Genomic DNA, 21,695 nt, shown 5'->3' on the forward strand with positions numbered 1-21,695 from the left:
CACGCCAAACAGATATGTTTTATTTTGTTTAAAAGTTACTTCTTAAGATGTCTACCCACATTTTCGAAACAATTAAACCATAAAGAAACAGAAGAAACTATCATGCAATCTATGTGATTATTTACATCGAGAAAATGATGTTTTATTTGTAATAAAACTTGCCAATATTGTGCAAACGTGGTCATGAAGATTTACATGGTGTAAGTAAACACAAAACATTGCATTAAACAAAATAGAAAAAATACATTATGTAATAGTGAAGATATGTAAGAAATCAGTGAAATACTGGATACTATGTCCGGTCTTTTAATTATAAAGTTGCATATGTAGGTGAAACTTAACAAACCGACTTTAACAAAACACTAAAGTCAACCGTCACAGTGAGTGGAAATATAATCAATTCTATTGACAGTTATTTTACTAGTATATTTGAATAGGACTATTTAAAAGGTAGAATCTTCCGTGATAAGAAATTCCGTGAATTTATTTGGGAAGGACTGTATTAAGAGTATTAACGGTTAGGATTTTTCGACAACTATTTTCTGACAACAAATAAGAAAGGCCATGAAACTTAAAACGCACCGTACGAAATCCTTTCGAAATCAAACTGTGTATAAAAAACCACCAACACCTGATCAAATTAAGAGTACACCGAAAATCAAGGCAAACCAAGAAATGAACAGCGCATAAATTTCCAAACGACTTCAAGAAATACCTCAGCTACAACGAGAACACTTTAAAAGTAAGCAGCAATTTAAAGCGTTACAAACAGGGAAGCAGCAAAAGAAAGTTATTTCAAAACGAAACAAAAAGAGGTGGAAGCGTTAAGCAAAAAGCAAAAATTAATATCCGCTTGAATTGCAAGAAGGATTGAACATACAAAGATGGTCCGACTATACCAGGTACCAACATTTCAGTTTCTTTGAATAATTTTAGAAATACCAAATGAACTGAACTTGCGCAATTGAATAAGGACGTAATTCAGAATCTAATGAAATATATTACTTCATAAGCGCGGATATTTAACCAAATTCTAAAGGATTAGCAATACAGTGTATATCACACTAGGTTTGAGAATACTCATGAACGCCATTTACAACCAGTTAAAGAAAACGTCACTCAAATGATACTAGCGAGGCATTACAAGTGGCGGAAGAGCAGATGGACGCCATCTTTGAGATGTCCATAACGAACGCTTCAATCCTCAACCCATTCGGACCAACACTAGAACAGCGATGCTCGGACAGGAAAAGGAAATTCACTGACATATTTACTATCGATCCGAACCGGAAAAATATATTAACAGTTTTTTGCGGTGAAAAAAGGTTCGAAAAATAGTATTGTAAGGACTCCCCCGTAGAAAAGATATTCTTTTTTTCAAACAGTAGAAATATAAAGAAACGGAACGACTCTCGTGATGTGTGTACATATTTTCTAGTACGTAATATTGGCGTTAAGTACTACAACTCTCGTTCAATTTGCATTCTGTCTCGTTTTAAATACAAATATATTTTTCTAAACCATATTCGTGTTCGTGTCATGCTTTGCCCCCTTTCAGGCCACAACAATAACGAACACACACACGTATATATATATATATATATATATATATATATATATATATATATATATATATATAAGTCAATTTAGTATACAAACAAATGGCATTTGTTTGTATACTAAATTAACTTATTTTGGCTCTGTCTAACCATTGAGCAATCTTTTGATAGACACACTTAATAATTACTACCAATACAATATATATATATATATATATATATATATATATATATATATATATATATGTGTGTGTGTGTGGGTGTGGGTATATGTATATGTTTGCATGTTTTAAAGTTAGTATATTATAGATTAAAAAAAATAAACATTTATTTTTTTTATAAATAACTAAATTTCGACGATATAACGTCATTATCACATATAGAATCATTTGTAAGATTTGTAAAACTCCGATTTAAAAAAAATAAACATTCATTTGTTTTTATCAAATAAAAAAATAGCTGACAACCACAGCTGCTCTTTGTTTCATATCGATAGGTTTTGTAAAGAAAAATTATCTCGAAATCTACTGAAACAGATATTTACCTGAATGAAGAGGTCCGTATTTCCAACACGTACCCAAACTGCCTTGGAGTCGATAAACTATGATGCACAACGACTAAATGTATAGAAACTAGTGAGTTTAAAGTTTGTTTTATTTTTTATTATTTTATCGCCACATTTCACGAGCTATCTTATTGGCAGCGGGGGGCAATTGCTGTTTTATTTGCTGTTTATAGTTTTTTTTATAAAAAATGTAATATTCTTGCAGTCTTTATAACAATTCGAATATCAATATTCTCGTCTCATTATTTACCTTTGGTGTGGTGGTGAAGAGTCGGTAATTATCAAGAGAAACGATGTGATATTATTAAACAAATTTTATTAACAAGTGTTTGTTAGAGAAAGTAATTTTCTGATTATTTTGCCACAAGTACCATCAAGAACTGCAGCATGTTTATAGTTGCAAATCTATTGTTTTTTTGTATTTGGATATAAATGTTTGCTTATTCAACAGGGATGCTTTAAATCAATGCAGTAATAGTCATTAAAATCTGCCTAAGCTACCTCCAGGCTAGGATATATGACTTTCAAAAACCCAGTCTATGTTATTTAGTCAAACTGAAAATATATAGAACGATACTTAATCTCCAGAAGAAAAAACCGTGAGGCCATATTTCTCCGTTTATTTTAATTATTTTATTTGTTGGGTTAATCTAAATCAATTAGGATGACGAAAAGGAACTACAAAAAATATCAAATAAACAAAACCATGGTAATTGATTAGGTTCGTTTCTGTCTTAACAATGAACAAAATCGGCGTCATAATCTAATTTTTGGTACAACGTCTCTTTCGCAAAACATGAAGGTGCTCGACTTTTACTAAGCGATCTTTAATATTATGGTAGGTGCCTATCTGAGTGCCCAATGTTTAGTTCTACTTGGTATATAATCATAGAACTAATCTTCTTATTTTCACTGTAAAGAAGTTTCTCTCTCTTTTTTTTTTTTTTTTTGCAAGCGTGTACCTAAAATCAAACGGCTGTTAGTCGACATACTTGCTTCAGAAGATTTCCCATTTCAAGAAACATTACTTCGGTTTTGCTTCCCTGAAGAGTTAAACATGTTCATTTTTGTGTTCAATGCCAACAAGTACATGTTGTTTCGTGTCTTAAAGTAATCAATTACGACTTTGTCATTTCAAATCCTTTTGTGGCATTGGATACAACCTAACTTGCAAGATCATTAAATGTGATTTTGCTCTTATTAAGTTTTATTCATTCGTAAAATATGGTTTTACGCGATATAGAAAAATTATTTTTGATTCAACTAATAGTATAAAGTTTTAATAGTAACCTATTTGTGCTCTTATCCAACAGAGATGCTTTAAAAAGCAGCTAAACCAGACACGAATAAATTGTAATATTCACTGATTTTAATTTTACTTCTTTCTATTTTCTACGGAATAATGCAAGATTTTGCAATGTTTCCGAGAAAAAGATGTTATAATGTTTCTGTTTATAATCAGATAAAATGAGTTTTATATGAATCAGTGTGTCCCTTGATTCATTTTAACCAATTTGTACCGTTTATGTTTGCTTTTATATTTTTATATTCGTATCTCTTCGTATAACGTCTGACACTTCAACGTTTTCTTAAAATCTCATTCAAAATTACAGCCAATTCATAATTTAACGTATTTCACACGCCAGTCTCCATTTTCCCATTCGCTTTAAAAATAAAATAAAAAAGGTTATTATTTTCGCAAATACGTCGACCCTCTATCGACCCTCTTTCCGAACGAGAACATAAGTAGATGTCATTAAAACAAGCCGTATAATACAGGTCATGCTGTCAACACAATGCCAAATTGGCGGATCCCAGCAACATGATTCTAAAATGAAGTCTACTTTGTCATCCTAAGTGCTTCGAATCTGGTCACCCGAGGCAAATCTTGAAAACAAAATTAAATTGCACTGAATCATTAAGAAGAATATAAGATCCGTTGATTATATGTGCGCGAGGAGCAAATAAAATGCGAAGTCCAACTTTATCGGGCTGAGCCAAAAACCAATCAACTTGAAGCCTTAGCGTGAAAAACTGCCGAATTTGCGGTTTCAATCTTAAGCGTGACAATTCGAGGGAAATGGATTTTCAAACTATGGTATCGCTAACAAAAGAGCGTGGCACTCTTATCCTAAATCTGACAAATTCTATTGCAAACTTTTGCTCAACAGACAAATGAAAATTCTATAATTTTATTTAATATTACTGGATAGAGTTGTCTGAAGGTATCAGTTTCCTAACTAAAATACATAAAAAATTATTGCAATCGTTTTTCTTTAACTTTAGAAAACTCAATCATGTTCTGCCAAATAAAATCAAAAAAATTCTACAACACAAACAAACGAAAGCATCTGAATATATATTTAAAAATATAGTATACTTTTTCCGATATGTGATATTTGATTGCAGAATGAGCTTCGCAATGCAACGTTCACAGGATTTAAACAGAAAACAAAAATTAAATTTCAATTTTTATACAGGCGTATCGGCAATAATTTATTATTTTATAGAAACCGCTGCATACAAAGCAGCAAAACACTTGGTATAGAGAGCTAAAAACACTACTTCGAGGACAGAAACTAGCCAAAGATAATTGGCGGAAGGACTGACACAGAAAACAGCAATTATTCCTCTTTTTGTTGTAAAAATGTGACGGATAAAATATAGTAGCAAAGGCAAGATTTATGAGGTTGCAAAAAATATATCAAAGACAGGCGTGACCGACAGACACGCGAGAAGGGTTTATAATTAATAGAAGGGATGCGTGTACACCCCTATATATATAAAATTAACTTATTTTTCCCCTATGATTTTGACATTAATAGGATTAAAACATCAAGACATTTTATGAAAATGTTATATGCACAAACTGCAGCACAATAGCTGAGGTGTGTGATAGGCATATTACCTCTCCACTTCCTCGATAATCATAGATTCCTATATTTTTTTCTGCTGAGAGTTCACTGCCACAATCGATTAAAATAAATGGAAGTAGTAAAATATTTTCTCTCTAATTAATTCCTACTTCCTCCGTCACCACTTTCACCGTTTCCGGATCGTTCACAAGGGACAGTTACGAAGGAACGTTGGTTTGGGTTTTCTTTACTTCGTAGTTGCTTAAAAAAACTGGAATGGAATTTTACCGTGCCTTTCCGTTCTATGTTTCCTATTGGGTGAAACGAACCACGGAATTAACCGATACCGACATTCCCACAAACATTAATTCTTATCCCACGCTTATTTTACATTGTTTAATTACCATTTATATTACTTCAACAAATTGCATAGCATACTATTCAAACACTCTCTTACAGAAAGTTGTGTTCTGCAATACGACTTCAGTTTATACATAGAAAATCACGTTTACTAAAAAAACTCCGAAACGAAATAACCTTGGATTCCATGTTTTACTACAAACTCATTTGGTCTCCAACCCTTACTTACATATCCAACTTTAATTATGACACGTTTGTTTTTCTTTTAGCGTACCCTCATCGAATAACACTTAGCAGCCGATATTCAGGTAAATGCATTTTTATATCACATTGCATTCTACAACCGTTCACTTCTTTCATGTTGAGTTACTTAAAATCACTAAACTCAGTTGCAGTGTTCCGTGGCGTAGTGTGTTTTTTTTTGGGGGGACTAAACACTTAGAATGGAATTGTAAACACCCTTTCATTCATTAAGTTTATGCACGTTTTCCATTTACTAAACTAGATTTCGTTGTATTTCTGTGCCAAGAACAGAGTTGCCTACAAAACTAGAATGCAATTTAAGACTTCCTTCCTTTCAATTAGTTCTCTTTAAAAATTAAAAAAAAAGTAAATTTAGTTTCATTTCCTCGCTAGCGAGGGAGGACAACAGTTTTTGACATAAAAAATTAGTAATTCTTTGAATTTTTCGCGCAAAACACATACAGATAAAAGTTAAATTAAAAAAATTGGGTTCCTTTTGTTTGCCAGGGGAGATAAATAACATTTCATTTCTTTGCCAGGAGGGGTTAATGGAAACATAATCCATAATGCCATTTTTTTCTAAAAAAATGGTCACTAAATTAACTCTGATTCTTTCCATTTTTTTCGCAAAATTAAAAAAGAAATAACAATAATTTCCGGTATAAAGTAGTAAATTCATACATTACATTCAGTATTTGAAACTTGAAATTATGTATTTGGTCCGTATCAGGGGGGGGATTAAATACATAAACTGAACTCTGTCATTTTTCACAGTTTAAAAGACGATCAAATATCGGAAGTCAAATAACAAGAAAATAGATTTCATTAGGTGAGTATATAACAATCTTTCACTTTTTACATAATACAATTTCTTTAAAATATGCAACTCAAAAGACTTCCCTTGGTCGCAATACAACAGCAGTTGCAACCAGAAACAGAAGACGACAATAGGGACATTATGAAAAGTCTCAGGAAGACACTTTTAGTACTTCCTTGAACGAAAACGCAAATCGGGACTATGGGTCACATCAGCAAGTTACTTTTGACCCGGACTCATATAAGGCGGAACAGTCTAAACCTACTTATATAAACACATATGTGGAACGTATGCTTGCGTAAAACAGACAGGCTATATTAGAAGCAATGCAGATACAAACACTACGTACCACTGCTCCTAAATAATCTTTCTGGTACTTAAATAAATTCAAATATGTTTCCCTTACTATTTTTTGGTGGCAGAGCTGTTAACGTCGTACTTTTTTTTCACACTTTATTTTCCACCTTCACCTCAAGGCTTCGGGTTCAATCCTTCCTACTTACCTACCAACACATTTTTTATCCCCCCCCCCGAAACAAACACCCGGGCAACGATTTTTTGTATCATTCTTTTGTTTTGATTCACCCAAAACCACACACACCTCGAAACACCCGGGAAACGCCGAGTACCCCCGCTAGTTAGAAAATATTATTTAATCGCAGCATTTACAAAGAAGCTGCTATTTTTAGTGAGGCCTTACAAATCGATCAATGAACAAGGCTTATCTTTGCAATGCGTAGATGCATTAAAAAAGTGGTTCATCTGAAGAACACGTTTCAACGAGCTGATTTTATTTAATGAAGCAGGGTATGGGAGACCCTAAATACAATTTTGTAAAATAATTTAATGAAATCCCAAATAAACACTCATTATAAGCAGAACGCAGCTCACTTGAGACCTCCATGCCAAAACACATCCCACTTCCTAGGATGGCGTGAAATGCTTGACCCGATTAAATTTAATTTCCTTTTTTTATTTGAATTTTTTTATGTGTTTATTTTTCATTTTTTAAATCTCTTTTTTTTTTCGAGTTTTCGTTCTCACAATTATTTTTGTTTATTTTCTTTTCATAGAATTAACTTTATTCATGCGGATTTTTTATTTAAAAATATTTTTGTTTTAAAAGTGTTTTTTAACACTCGTTTTCGTTTCACAAGATTTAAAAAGTTTCCTTTCTTTCATTTCTCCTCTTTCTATTTTTCTGTTTTATATTTAATTTCATTTTCATTTAATGACTGGCTTCGAGTAAGACCATATATACTTTCACCTGATGATGTCTTTTAAATCTAAAATGTAGATTTATTGTAACGACTTATGGCAATTCGGTTTACCTAACTTGGATAAAATAACATATTGCTTTTTAAATAGAGCACTACTTATAACGTCGTTAAAATTATATTGGTTGCACTTCTGTATATTACTTACGTAGAATATATATATATATATATATATATATATATATATATATATATATTAATGAAAACAAAGGGATGTGGTGTTTACTTGATATACACAATGGTAAACCTCAAACTAATATAAATAACAGTATTGATATATAGAAAATGTAAACCCAACCGAATTAAAAAAGCTCAATACGCAATAGAGAGTAGAGCTTATTATAAGAGAAAGAAAATTAAAACGATAAGATTTTGATTGTAAAGTTTAACTTACAGTTTTGATTTTCTTTCACTTATATATATATATGTATGCATATATATATATATATATATATATATATATATATATATGCATATATACTTATGCACGAAATTAGTATGATTTTCATTTCATATCTTCCTTTCACTAAACATAGTAGAAAACACCTGCAGAGTAAAACCGACAAAATGTAGCCTATTCCCTCCACAATATTTTGATTAAAAGTAAAATAAAATGAGTTTATATATATATACCTATATATATATATGTATATATATATACATATATATATATATGTATATATATTTATATGTGTGTGTATGTCTATATATACTCACACATATATACATCGTGTATACTTAAGCAGTGTTTTTCCATTTAAACACACATTCCAAAAGTAAAAGAGAGCTTTTGTTTAGTTATACTTTTTCTATTTTTTCAGCTTTTTTGATGATGTTTATTTTTTGTGTAGAGATCCAAACTATTCATTTATGTCCCATAGTTAGATTTTTCTCTTCGAAGCATGTCGCATTTGTTTTTTTGTGCTGCGTCCTACGTCAAGACACCGTCAGGAGAATGTGTAAGATTTGGTTGTGCTAACGACCAAATAGTGGTTAGTAGCAGTGAATGCCTGCGAAGCCATTAGTTCCAAGCGGGGAGGGAGGCAGTTTCTTGTTTTGAAATTAGGGGGGGTCCAAAAAGGGAAGCAATATCTAACTATTGGACATTTATTAATATATTTGGTCTATACTAAAAATCATCACCAGAAATATTGAAAACTAAAAAAGTTATAACTAAACAAATGTTCTATGTCGTTTTTAACCAAGTCGTATATATATATATATATTTATATATATACTTTACAGCTTACAATATATATATATATATACATTACAGCTTACAATATATATATATATATATATATATATATATATATATAGTATATGCAGGATGGTAATAATTATAACAGACGCAGTGATATAGATGACTAAAACAACAAAAGAAAATGCATTTTATAGAAGTACACGTCATGATTCTTGTTTTTGTAATATAATTAAGTTGATAATTAATAACTTCGTAGTTCGGTTGATAATTAACGAATTTATTTCATTTCCTTATTATTTAAGTGTTTTTGTACTCATGTATTAAATCTAATTAGATATTATTAAAAGATTCGTGCTGATTAACGAGTGTTATGATAATAGTAATTCGCAATTGTGGATGAAAATCTATTGTAGAAACAATTATCAAGACTTGAATATCACTGAAATATTGATTTATTTTTTTGTATTATTTAATATACAGTTTTTATCCTCTTTGTTCTTTTGATAGCATTACGGGCGATTTAAACTCAGATCTTTTTCAAGTGATTTAAAATTTTCTTTCAAACTCATGAATCTGTTCTAAATGTGAGACAGAAGTTCATCTTTTGTATGCGGAAAAATCTTGTTATTTTAGTCCCCACTGGGAGGGATTACGTAATTTTATCTTTTATCTAGCTGGTAGTGATGATTTTCAGTCTAAAGAATACCTTTATTTACAACTGATGAGATTTAACAGTTTTTTCTGCTTCACTACGGGTCCTTCCGTACATATTCCAGAGTTCCACAGAACGATACACGATTACGCCAGAACGCATAGGAATAAAGGTTGGTGCTTACATAAAACACTATCAATAATTCCCTCCACTCTTTATCTGTACCTAAACCTAAACGTAGATTCAATAAACAAAGCTTCTTTCTTAGAACTGCACGCCTGTGGAATTGTCTTCTGTTTTCCTGCTTTCCGGCTGACTACAATATGGTTGTGTTCAAGTCTAACGTAAATAAGTTCTTGATGAGCCGTTCCATATAAGTTATCAAATTTACCGAATTTTAATTACTAATGATTACTATATTGCCCAATTTCTACTGTACACTCTTTAACCCTTATCCTTGAGTGGCCTCTTGGCCTTGATAATATGGTGATGCCTGTGTAAAAAAAACCCCCAAAAAACGACATATAATCCAAGATAAATAACACAATTTTCTAATAATTGCAAAAAGCATTATTCTACACATCTCAAATGTTCAGAAAAATAACATTGTTCTCTTTTTAAGATAACATTAAGCATGACTCAAACATTTTACTCATTCTTATTATTTCGATTCTTCTAATTACTGTCTTATGCTCGGTATTATTTTCACAACGTTTCACTCGATGTAATTTCTAATCTCCTTCAGATGCATCTTGTCAAACGCGGGAATCTTTTTTTTTTGTCGTCCCCGAGTATCTTCAGACGACCATTTATTCAGTCTAATGGGGTACCATTCTCTCATTCTGTGGGCTATGACTTGGTAGAAATCCTAAGTAATTCCACGGAGTATTTGAAGTGTCACCCGCTCTGAAAATATAACTTTCAATATCTAGAAGAGCGTGCCTTACAACTGAATTTTACCCGTATTTTCTTTACACAGACTATTCAAGTATATATTTTAAAAGTCTTTAACCTCGTTTTATTTTTAAATTTACATTCGCACTGCTTATCACTATACATAAAGTCTCTTATTAATCAGTATTAATGTATATGTATATATATATATATATATATTGTAACATACTATTTATTATTAAATATTATATATGTAATGGTTTTCATATTGTTTTTATACTAGTTCTGCTTGATAGGTTTTGAACTCCCAGCATATAAGCTGCGATTCGTCTTACTTTTTTTTTACTGTTCTTCTCAGTCTATATTCTGTAATTCGTTTGATAAGACTATATAGTTTTCCTTCTTCTTTCCATCTGTAGTCAGCAATACCGGATTCTTCAATGTCAACAGGTATTACGGCTTTTCGTAGTTTTTCTTCTTTTCCTGAGCGGCATGTTCTATTTTCTATAGTGTTTTAACACATACATTCAGAAACATAATATTTTAGTTGTATTCAAGAAAAACAGTATTTACTCATAGTGGAAGTAATTGGTAAATATGCACTGAAAATTCCTCCAATTTTTGTAACTTTTAAAAACTGATATATTTACATGTTAAATTGTAAATTTTAACTAAATTTTTGGAGTACAAAACACTTTTAATAAATATTATTAAACGTTCTTTAACGCTATAAATAGATTGTTCATACATTTTACAAATACTCTGACTTATATATGATTTCTTATAATCTTGCGTCACTTCCGGATTTTTTTCCTACTAGTAGTTTAAAACAACGAAAAGAAATAATCTCATAAATAGAATTGTTCCTGTGACTATAAAATAAACTGTTAAAAATAGCACATAACGTCAACCTTTTTTATGAATTAAAAACTGAAGCTTCCGGAAAATGGAAATACATGACTTTCGATCATTAATTTTTATCCTATGTTTTTATTTTTCTTATTTGTTTGTTACAATAAAAATAGCATATACGTATCTTTACAAAAGAAAAAATGAATAAATTGTGATTGGCTCTGTCTGATTTCATCTTAGGTCAGATTTGATTGATGGGAGATGCAAGCAGATTGTCAGGGGAGAGAGATATATATTAATAATACTACTACAGTTATTAGGACTTCTCAATAATAACAAGTATAAGAATGAATAAATATTCATATATGCTGATGAAATGGGAGCTAGTACTATCCCTCTGTATACGCACAATAATGTGTATATATATATGTATATATATATTATAAATATTTAGTTTATATATATATTTAGATTTATATATATATAGTCTTTGAAGTTTTTAACATTTGAAACCACGCAAAAAATTATTTTTTATCATTCATTAAAAAAACATCTAGTCAGTAAGTCATTTAATCACCTGCAATCACTGCATCAACTCTCAAATTTACTATAATACCAATTTTATTTTTTTTTTTTTAATATTTTTTATATTTTTCAAGGGATCATCAGTTGTTTACCATGAAACACTGTTTCGGGGATTTAAAAACAAAACAGTGTATTACATCATGGCTCCCCAGCAGTGTTGATCAAACACCACCACCCTTAATCTTAAGAAGAAGTCAAGTTACAAAAATTTTTTTCCCCAATTTCCTATTCTTAATTGTAATTACTAACCTTTTCATAGTATAAAAATGAATTTCTTACCTGTGCGATTCATCAATTTCCACATTTAAAATGGATACATTTTTTAATTTATCAGTCTTGTATTTATAAGATTTGGATTAATCCATTTAACTACTTATATATATATATATATATATATATATATATATATATATATATATATATATATATATATATATATACATTACATGTATATAAATTTCAGTAGCGAAAATAAATGATCATTTACTGTCGATATAGCTCTATGGAATTAAATATAGAACGAATTATCTGGTCACTTTATGCAATCTCGTTTCGAAGCTGCTACGCTTTGATTTTATGAACACACGTAAACATATACACACATATAGAAAACTTGATGTGTCCTAGACATTATTCTCCTAAGGTCTCATATACAAGAGGATTTCAGACAAAGCTTGTCTGAAAATACTGTTTTGTACAAGTAAACCCTAACTAAATATTCAAACCACAAAATATTCACAGCCGAAATAAAATCTCCTCGGTACTACTAACCCACACCGGGGAATGCTGCACCTTCGTCAATGGATGTTGCCTAAAGTAACAACCCAAAGCTGGATACACCACTAATCTTGACGAATTCTGATCGAGTAATACAGTAAAACGACGAGATAAAAGCAGGTTTAAATTTTGTATATTTATATATCAAAATTATACAGAATTCATTTGTCCGGTAAGAAAAAATGGTGCAAAACTAAAAAAAAAAACATTCATATTACTTTATTTTATTACTGAGCACGCAATGTTTTATTTGACTCTTTCTGAGAGTGACTGAGCAAAAATACAATACCCGGACATCAGGTATAAAAAAGTTCTAAAAGTTTTCATTCAGCTACTCCTTTTTATGTTGAGATGTGATTTTCGTCAAGGCAACGCAGTGTAGATTATCTCCTTTCTTGTAATATGAAGATGCCATATGGTTTTTTGGCCAGTGTTTGTTGACTCAGAAAAGTGAATTTTATATTTTTAAATTCTACTTGTTTATTTTTCATAATTTTATCCATGTTTTTCTGATTTTATTTGAAACTGCCATATTTTGCATGTATCTCAACAAATATAATGAATATGAAATAAATTGAACACTGTTTTTTTCTTCTATCCAGTTACAACAAGACCTACTTACATAATGATTTATCTATTTATACTTGACTGTTTTTATTTGAAACTAATAATCATAATTACTAAAAACAAAACATTCATTCTATTAAAGATTACACAAAAATCGACTACCGGTCATATATAAAAAATCCTCATCCATATAAGTGATATTAAAGCTTCTAAACGTTGTATATTTATAAATAATCTGCCGACATTTGCAGATAATAGCCCTGTTTCTATGACGTTATCTATGTGTATACGTTTATATATTCGAGTTAACAGGATTCATTTTTGAACTAATTAAAATTATGAAATTAAAAAAAAATTCTGCTAGGTGAAAGGGATACTAATGTGGGCTACTTTTTGTTTTATTTAGTTTCATGTTAAGAAAATAAAAAAGGTACGGAAACATTCTGTGATAAAGGAGTCTTTGTGAACATTTTATATTAAATATTAAATAAAGATGATTCGACAAATTACAGTCTCCTTGAAGTATTTTAAAGGCTTTTAATGCGACATAAGGTAGATACATATTCACATATTTCTAATTTAAATTGATCTGATCGATAAACATCGAACACTACGCAAGAAATATTTCCTGAAGTAAAATATATTTTACATGCCTTGAGTGTAAGCAATATATATTATACATTTTCAACATCAAAATCATGCAATGCTGTATTTTTTTTTACTCACAATTAGAATAAATATTCTAGACGTTAAATAGAATACTCCCTGGATCATAGTATACATTAGAGAATATTCACCTAATCTAGAACACATATTTTAAATATAATCTAGGACAGATATTTTGAATATAATCTAGAACAGATATTTTGAATATAATCTAGAACAGATATTTTGAATATAATCTAGGACAGATATTTAAATATAATCTAGGACAGATATTTTGAATATAATCTAGGACAGATATTTTGAATATAATCTAGGACAGATATTTTGAATATAATCTAGGACAGATATTTTGAATATAATCTAGGACAGATATTTTGAATATAATCTAGGACAGATATTTTAAATATAATCTAGGACAGATATTTTGAATATAATCTAGGACAGATATTTTGAATATAATCTAGGACAGATATTTTGAATATAATCTAGGACAGATATTTTGAATATAATCTAGGACAGATATTTTGAATATAATCTAGGACAGATATTTTGAATATAATCTAGGACAGATATTTTGAATATAATCTAGGACAGATATTTTGAATATAATCTAGAACAGATATTTTAAATATAATCTAGAACAGATATTTTAAATATAATCTAGGACAGATATTTTGAATATAATCTAGGACAGATATTTTGAATATAATCTAGGACAGATATTTTGAATATAATCTAGGACAGATATTTTGAATATAATCTAGGACAGATATTTTGAATATAATCTAGGACAGATATTTTGAATATAATCTAGGACAGATATTTTGAATATAATCTAGGACAGATATTTTGAATATAATCTAGGACAGATATTTTAAATATAATCTAGAACAGATATTTTAAATATAATCTAGGACAGATATTTTGAATATAATCTAGGACAGATATTTTGAATATAATCTAGGACAGATATTTTGAATATAATCTAGGACAGATATTTTGAATATAATCTAGGACAGATATTTTGAATATAATCTAGGACAGATATTTTGAATATAATCTAGGACAGATATTTTGAATATAATCTAGGACAGATATTTTAAATATAATCTAGAACAGATATTTTAAATATAATCTAGGACAGATATTTGGAATATAATCTAGGACAGATATTTTGAATATAATCTAGGACAGATATTTTGAATATAATCTAGGACAGATATTTTGAATATAATCTAGGACAGATATTTTGAATATAATCTAGAACAGATATTTTGAATATAATCAAGGACAGATATTTTGAATATAATCAAGGACAAATATTTTGAATATAATCTAGGACAGATATTTTGAATATAATCTAGGACAGATATTTTGAATATAATCTAGGACAGATATTTTGAATATAATCTAGGACATATATTATAAATATAATCTAGGACAGATATTTTGAATATAATCTAGGACAGATATTTTGAATATAATCTAGGACAGATATTTTGAATACAATCTAGGACAGATATTTTGAATATAATCTAGGACAGATATTTTGAATATAATCTAGGACAGATATTTTGAATATAATCTAGGACAGATATTTTGAATATAATCTAGGACAGATATTTTGAATATAATCTAGGACAGATATTTTGAATATAATCTAGGACAGATATTTTGAATATAATCTAGGACAGATATTTTGAATATAATCTAGGACAGATATTTCGAATATAATCTAGGACAGATATTTTAAATATAATCTAGGACAGATATTTTGAATATAATCTAGGACAGATATTTTAAATATAATCTAGGACAGATATTTTGAATATAATCTAGGACAGATATTTTGAATATAATCTAGGACAGATATTTTGAATATAATCTAGGACAGATATTTTGAATATAATCTAGGACAGATATTTTGAAAATAATCTAGGACAGATATTTTGAATATAATCTAGAACAGATATTTTGAATATAATCTAGGACAGATATTTTGAATATAATCTAGAACAGATATTTTGAATATAATCTAGGACAGATATTTTGAATATAATCTAGGACAGATATTTTGAATATAATCTAGGACAGATATTTTGAATATAATCTAGGACAGATATTTTGAATATAATCTAGGACAGATATTTTGAATATAATCTAGGACAGATATTTTGAATATAATCTAGGACAGATATTTTGAATATAATCTAGGACAGATATTTTGAATATAATCTAGGACATATATTTTGAATATAATCTAGTACAGATATTTTGAATATAATCTAGGACAGATATTTTGAATATAATCTAGGACAGATATTTCGAATATAATCTAGAACAGATATTTTGAATATAATCTAGGACAGATATTTTGAATATAATCTAGAACAGATATTTTGAATATAATCTAGGACAGATATTTTGAATATAATCTAGGACAGATATTTTGAATATAATCTAGGACAGATATTTTGAATATAATCTAGGACAGATATTTTGAATATAATCTAGGACAGATATTTTGAATATAATCTAGGACAGATATTTTGAATATAATCTAGGACAGATATTTTGAATATAATCTAGAACAGATATTTTGAATATAATCTAGGACAGATATTTCGAATATAATCTAGGACAGATATTTTGAATATAATCTAGGACAGATATTTTGAATATAATCTAGGACAGATATTTTGAATATAATCTAGGACATATATTTTGAATATAATCTAGGACAGATATTTTGAATATAATCTAGAACAGATATTTTGAATATAATCTAGGACAGATATTTTGAATATAATCTAGGACAGATATTTTAAATATAATCTAGGACAGATATTTTGAATATAATCTAGGACAGATATTTTGAATATAATCTAGGACAGATATTTTGAATATAATCTAGGACAGATATTTTGAATATAATCTAGGACATATATTATAAATATAATCTAGGACAGATATTTTGAATATAATCTAGGACAGATATTTTGAATATAATCTAGGACAGATATTTTGAATATAATCTAGGACAGATATTTTAAATATAATCTAGGACAGATAATTTGAATATAATCTAGGACAGATATTTTGAATATAATCTAGGACAGATATTTTGAATATAATCTAGGACAGATATTTTGAATATAATCTAGGACAGATATTTTAAATATAATCTAGGACAGATATTTTGAATATAATCTAGGACAGATATTTTGAATATAATCTAGGACAGATATTTTGAATATAATCTAGGACATATATTATAAATATAATCTAGGACAGATATTTTGAATATAATCTAGGACAGATATTTTGAATATAATCTAGGACAGATATTTTGAATATAATCTAGGACAGATATTTTGAATATAATCTAGGACAGATATTTTGAATATAATCTAGGACATATATTTTGTATTAATAATAAAATATAATACTTTAGAGAAAAATATACTTATGATTATATTTTTTAACTACATGCTTCGTTATCCAATTTGATGCTACAGTACGTGTAGCCGTGCTAACAAAATGACTAAAGAGACTTTAGTACGGAGGACAGTGTCGTAAATATATATTTTTTTATGCCGAGAATTCTTTGCGTCAATTATAAAACCAAGAGTAAGAGAGAGGAAAGAAAGCAAACAAACAGAAATATAATCACATAGAGAGAAAAACATATAGAGAGAAAGAGATAATTTGGCAAGAAGTCGAGTATGTGTGTGCCAGTCTGTCATATTTTTCCTATTTTTCATGTTATCTATTTGTAATCGCAAGGAGGCCAAATAGTAAAACATTAAAAGACGCAATGTGTAAAAGCGGCCAAATAAAAGGTCAAATAGGAAGAGGATAGTGGAACGGATTAATAGTTCTTTTTGTGTTGTGTTTTCTATTTCAACTTTTGTACGAGATTTCAGGCTTGCCAACTTCGAATCTCTTTTAGTTATTTTATTGCATCCATTGCTTTCCGTCATACTGATGATGATGGTGATGGTGGTGGTTGTGGTGGTGGTGCAATACTTTTAATATTAAAACTGGCTAGTACACGTTTCACAAAAAGCAAGTGATGACAAGGGCTTTGCCAACAGCATATTCTTTTCATTGTTTTGATTCTCATGTATATATCCATTGATATCTTATATGTTTTTATGTAGAGTGATGTGCTTCTCGGTTGATTAGCTGAGTCTAACTGTGTCAGATATATACTCGAAAGTAAAAACAATGTAAAAAATATGCTGTTGTCACAACCCTAGTGATGACATCCGCGTTATACACTTTCGAAACTATACCAATATTCTGGTTGCTGTTTCAGCAGGTAAGTATTAGTAAAAGTACTAATAATTAAATTAGTCGAACATATTTATAAGAACAATACTAAATTGGTTGGGAAATGAAATTTCAGAAATCGGCGACGAATCTCACACTAAAACGCTTTATACGAATATAAGGTGCATTTTCTTATTCATTCCGCCATGACTTTATAATATGTGTTAATCTGTGATGTTCTTTGTCTGTATTTTACTAGACGGTTATCATCACTCATGGTCGGGTAGATTGTGAGCGAACACTACGATCGGTAATTGCGGAACTTGGTTATTTAAGAGAACAGCTCAACAAAACTTATTTACATTGAACTTGGAAACGGCTATTTTATAATCAGCTGGGAAGCAGCCAACAGGTATTGTGTTCAACAGCGAACCATCGAATAAATGAGAGTTTAATCATGACATTTTCATATAGATTTAGGCATAGATAGAGAGTAAGAGAACGTATTTCTAGTTGTTTTAGCTAGACACTTATTAATTGCGAATGTTTGGTAGCTGGAGACGATGAATTGAGGTTCAGTTAGCATCTAGCGTGAAAAAAAAACACATATCAGAGATCAAATAATTGCGTGAAAAAGTTACATATTTACACAGCCATTCATGAAACAAAGAGAAACAACGCAACTCCGGTGATTAAATGAAGCATTCAATTTGAAATCTCACATGAATTTTTAAGTTCGATACAAACGTTCTTATATTAATATGGACATTTATCAGGGTTCAAAAATTTACTTTAAATATGTTGAGTATTACATCGATAGGAGTCTTATCCTCATCTTGCATCAATTGAAATAAATGGCTCTCGTCTTGGAGAGGCTCCATATTTTTACAAGCTTCTGGGTTTGACCTTTACTCCTGATCTGAAATGGAACACGTACATAAAGCCTGTTGTCAAGGTTGCTGGAAAAATCCTAGGATCGTTCTACCATTACAGAAGATATCTCACTGCTGATGCAATTCTTTATCTATATAAAAGCCAATTACGTCCAAGGATGGAGTACTGCTGTCACATCTGGACAGGAGCTGCTAAAACAGCCTATCCTGCCTTGACAGAGAACAAAATAGACTTCTTGGCTTAGTGGGAGATGTTCTTTTCTCTTCCCTGCAACCTCTCTCCCACAGAAGAGACGTTGCGAGCCTGTCTTTGTTTCATCGTTATTTCCATGGCAAGTGCTCGCCTGAGCTCCAATCTCTGGTCCCCCCACGCCAATCTTTCACGAAAAACACACGTCTAGCTGAAACTACTGTCAATAATTTCCCCACTCTATATCTGTGCCTAAATCCAAACGTAGATTTCATGAACGAAGCTTCTTTCTTAGAAGTGCAAGCCTGTGGAACTTTCTTCCGTTTGCCTGTTTCCCACCTGACTACAACTTTGATGTCTTCAAGTCCAACATAAACAAATTCCTGATAAACCGCCCCATTAAGTAAGACACTTTATCAAATCTCCATTACTTACGATTACTACGATATTATCCCATTGATTACTGTGCATGCAATAACTCTTATCCCCGAGTGGCTTCCGGGCCTTGATAAGTGGTGACTTACATGTAAAAACAATATTACAATCAAGACATTTTATAGAAATCGCTTGAGATAAAGCATGAAGCCACCTGATGTAAAAAACAAACAAACTAAAAACATCATTTCAAGGCAAATCACTCTTCAACAAGAAATGTTATATGGATAGATTCCGACCCAGAAACAGGGAATTTTGGAAATATCACCCAAAGAATGCGAAGACTAAAGTTAAAATTAAGTCATACTATTAATGCAAGCAATAAATAAACTGAACTATTTATAAGGTCCTTTTGAATTTCAATACTGTTATTGCTGTTAAATTTATCATGTCACATTTCAAAATGTGTAAAAGCCAATATAATAAGGCGAATTCCCCAGTCTGATTGATTTAGATAATAAATATGCGTTAACGAGTAAATAAAGTTACCCATCCAATTTATTTTTTCATTAGAAAAGGAGTTGAAATATTCTATATTTCTATTGTAAAATGTATTTATTTAGCAAAGTATAAAAATCAAATGTTGTCTTATAGGAATGACTTTGGGACATATTAAACATGTATAAATTAATCAACAAAAGATAACTTGTATTGAAATATATTAGAAATGTTTTTCTTCATCATATTAAAATGTTTATCTCATTATTAGAGTAGATATAATATAGAATACTACAGAAAATTTTCCACTTAATACAACGATAAAGATTAAGTCATGTCTGATTAGGGCAACTACTATAAGATTCATTATTTTTACGTTTAACCCGGTCACAATGTGAAATTAAACATTACACAGACATTACAGCCCGTGTTCCTGATAAAACATTTTCTTTTAAAATACGCTAGAAATGAGGTGTAAATCTTCTAGTATATAGCACGCATTTACATCAAATTATGATTCTAGTTTTATTTATTTTATCGTGCAATTAATCATGCACTAATATTTACATGCCATTCTAATCTTCCAATATTTAAACAAAACGGCCGAATGTTGAATTATTTGCTGGACAATTCGATTGGGCAAAATCTCCAAATGAAATCAGGAAAATAAAGATAACAAAAAAAAAAAATAGCAAAACACAAACGAAATGCCCAAAATCGAAAATGGAAGAACCGAAGCTAGACAATAAATCACGGAGATTGTTTTCTTTTGTATTTTAATATAAACGTTTTATCGTAATTCTGATTGTAGATGTAGCGATATTTCGAGGAAGTTATTAAATACTTGCATCTTTAATCTAATAAATATAAAGTACACCATTAGCATAAAAAAGACAGAGTATTTTAATACTTCTAATTCTATCAATATGTACTTCCATACTTACACAGTATTAAATAAAGCAAGGGATAACCTCTATTAATAAAACTAATCATACAATATTTAATTTTAAAATATCATCTATAACCTATTTCCTCTAGTTTAACTTCCTTTTTGTCTCTATGGTTGTTCGTGTTACTTTTTCTAAGAAACTACTGGTTTGATCTAGCTGAAATGTTGTATAAACAGGGTTTACGATGAGGTGCAGAGAACTTAGTATTATGACATCCGATCGATGCACTTTTAGGGAATAATAGGGGTTAAAAAGAATAATGCAAAACAATAGCAAATTTATTGTAGTTTTCCCCGAAACTAATGAGCAAATCTAGCAAAAAATTGTATGTCCTTTTGGTTTGATAAGGGGAAGCTAACAAAACATTTTGGTATCCATTCGATGAACAGTTAGGAATTTAATAGTGAATAATAGCAATGATTCATTAAAATACCGTATGTACTTTACAAGATTTCACGAAAACTACTGGATTATCTGTCTGAAATCTTGTATGAACTATTGATATGATACGGTTCAGCGAGCTAATTATTATAGCATTCGTTTAAAGCACAGATGACGATTTATAATGACTAATACAATGAGGATCCAATGCTAATATGAACACAAATATATACGTATTAAAAGACCGATTTGGCATAAAC

The sequence above is a fragment of the Euprymna scolopes genome, chromosome 34 (assembly GCF_053919585.1).
Source record: "Euprymna scolopes isolate OS-2025 chromosome 34, ASM5391958v1, whole genome shotgun sequence".
Taxonomy (NCBI): Eukaryota; Metazoa; Mollusca; class Cephalopoda; order Sepiida; family Sepiolidae; genus Euprymna; species Euprymna scolopes.